General features: G+C 44.2%; 1 pseudogene; it reads left to right on the top strand.

Moving 5' to 3' along the window:
• The first annotated feature begins 257 nt into the window (after window positions 1–257).
• On the top strand, window positions 258–1,279 carry LOC108175934 (egl nine homolog 1-like; annotated as a pseudogene).
• The last annotated feature ends 1,779 nt before the right edge of the window (window positions 1,280–3,058 follow it).

The following is a 3,058-nucleotide window of genomic DNA, read 5'->3' as shown; positions in this document are numbered from 1 at the left end:
GGAGATCCTTGTCCACCATGCAGGCCATACACCCTCGGCCCTTGCGAGATGAGGCACTGAGGCAGCCGCTGATGCTGCGGGGTCGTCCCCAAGGACGAGAAAGCAGCCTGGCAGAGGGCGAGGGGCGCTGGCCTGCTTGAGTAGAGGGGCGGCAGGCGCATGGCACGGTAACATTCCCTACAGCTCTCCCTGCTCCCTGGCCCTGGGCTAGACATTGCGGCCACCACCTCTCTTACTCGACCACCGCCGCTGCCACCATGGGCAATGACAGTGGCGGGCCTGGCGGGCCGAGCCCCAGCAAATGGGACCAGCAGTACTGTGAGCCCTGTGGGAAGATGGAGAACCTGCTGTGCTGAGGCCACTGCCGCAGCTCCTTCTGCTGCAAGGAAGGACCGGAAGAAACACAAGCTCCTGTGCTAGGGCAGCGAGGGCGCCTCTGGTCACGGAGCAGGCCAGCACCAGCACCCAGGCCGCTGCCCAGCGCCTGTGGGGTCTGAGCCTGGGAGGCCAGAAAAGGAGCGGCGCTTCGGGACAGCGTAGCCGCCGCCGCCGCCGCCGCCGCCGCCGCCGCCGCCGCCAAAGTTTCAGGCTGGCCGGCCGCCGGAGATGCGACCAAGGCAAAGGCCAAGTTCCTGGCCAACCCTGCAGTAGCTGCGTCCCTGCCTCCTGTGAACCCTGCCCTCCAGGGCCCTGCATCGGTTAAGGCGGAGCCTGGGAAGGAGGCACCACTGACCGGCTGGTCGCTGTACCTGGAGAAGGGGAACCTGTACCCACCAAGCAACACACCCAGGGAAGGCTGGGCCACAGCGTCGGCCTGCGGCCCAAAGGGCAGAGAAGCCGCTGTGGTCACTGAAGCTTGCGCTCGAGTACATCCTGTCTTGCATGAACAAGCATGGTATCTGTGTAGTGGATGACTTCCTGGGCAAGGAGACTGGGCAGCAGATCCGCAACAAGGTGCACCCTGCACTACACCTGCAGGTTCACGGATGGCCAGCTGGTTAGCCAGAACAGCGACTCGTCCAAGGACATCCCAAGCGATAAGATCACCTGGATCAAAGGCAAAGAGCCCTGCTGTGAAACCATTGGGCTGCTGATGAGCAGCATGAAAGACGTGATCCACCACTGTAACGAGAAGCTGGACAACTACAAAATCAATGGCCGGATGAAAGCCATGGTTGTTTGTTATCCAGGCAGTGGAACAGGTTATGTGCAGTATGTTGATAATCCAAATGGAGATGGGAGATGTCTGACATGTATATATTATCTTAATAAGGACTAGGGTGCCAAGTGGAGGTATACTTTGAATTTTTTCCAGAATGCAAGCCCAGTTTGCTGACATTGAACCCAAATTTGATAGACTACTGTTTTACTGGTCTGACTGGCACAACCCTCATGAAGTATAACCAGCATATGCTACAATAACTGTTTGGTATTTTGATGCAGATGAGAAAGCACGAGCTAAAATAAAATATCTAACAGGTGAAAAAGGAGTGAAGATTGAACTCAATAAACCTGATTCAATCAGTAAAGGTGTCTTATAAAGCCTCTCATCCAGCAATACCCTCAGTTCACTACAATAATTGCTGACACTGTTAACTTATGAATGCAAATAAATGGGATAAAGAAAAATAGACAACCAGTTGGCATTTTAATGAGGAAAAGATACAACTGTTTTGTGGTGCATCAAACAAGAAGATTTAATTGCTGTGACTTTGTACTGCATAATGTACCCCAAATCTGTGATTGCTTATGAGAGGAAGGTAAGCTATCAGTTGAAAGGGTTTTTACATCTGTACATGAAGTAAGTGCCCTGTGTAGAATTTTTTCTTTCTTATATTTTGTCCAATCTGTCATCTAGCTGAGTTCATCTCTCCCTTTTTTATATCAAGTTTGAATTTGGGGTAATTTTTGTATGATTAGGTACAACTTATCAAAACTATATTGAGAAAAAATTACAGTATTATTTCTCAAAATTATTATTCTCAATCTATTTTTATAAACCTCTTCATACTATTAAATTTTGCCCTAAAACACCTTAAAAATGATTGTTGCTAGTGACTGATGATTAATTAATTTTCTTTTCATTTAAAATAAGAAAAGGAGCACTTTACCAGTGGTTTCAGATGTTTTGTAGTTCAATCTTGCTCTATTTTGGATTCTTAAAGATTGCTGCCATCATGTTTTTGACATTGTTAATAATAAAACCTAACAGTAAAACAGTCACCATTTATTACCAGTAACTTTAGTTCATGTTTTATAAGGAAAAATACACTGTATGAAGGATTTATCTTTTCAAACTTGTTTTTTTTTTAACAAAACTAAAATGACTGCCTCTAAATAAACTTGAGATTATCCTCAGCATCAAGTTCCTAAGATAAAAGGCTTTCTTCTGCTTTCAGGTGTTTCCTAAAGAGTTAGATGATGATTTCCCATTTCCAATGTTTTCTCAAATTGATTGTACTTTTAAATTTATTGTTTTCTTCCTATTACTATGATCCATCTGATTTGCAGATCAGAACCTTGTTTCTTTTGAAGAATATCAGGGGGAGATTATATTTGCACTGAGAAGGAAATGTGTTTATGCAGACTTGTTGTTCAGTGAGTCTTCAGACAGCTCTTGAGGCATTCCTCAAATGTGATGCCAGCCTTCTTGTCAGTACTGATAGATGTATGCTTAGTTTAGAAAAACAAAAAAGTGCAAAACCAGACAATTTTATTTTGGGGGGGGTTTCTTTTTTACATTTTAGAAAAAGAAGAAACACCACATAATCACGCAAGGCCTCTAAGACTTCTGTTATTTAAAGAATGAGTTGAGATAGACTTCCTGGATTTCATTCTCTTAGGCCCTTTAGCAAAGAGCCCTTACTAATTTAAGTTTTCTATCCTCCTTCCTCTATCTTCTTTGCCGAAATCTGAGTATACAGAAATATTCCTATATATTTCAATTTACAACAGTTTTAGAATCTGTATAGTTTGTATGTAATTACAGACCTTTTCTATGGAAATCTCAGTAATTTTTATTAAAATATTGCTATTGTTCATGTAAAAAATGAAAAAA

This window comes from Oryctolagus cuniculus, chromosome 19 (assembly GCF_051225735.1).
Source record: "Oryctolagus cuniculus isolate XC-2025 breed Fujian yellow rabbit chromosome 19, ASM5122573v1, whole genome shotgun sequence".
In the NCBI taxonomy this organism is placed as follows: Eukaryota; Metazoa; Chordata; class Mammalia; order Lagomorpha; family Leporidae; genus Oryctolagus; species Oryctolagus cuniculus.
Note: the sequence above shows the minus strand (reverse complement) of the source record. Positions and strands in the feature narration are given on the sequence as shown.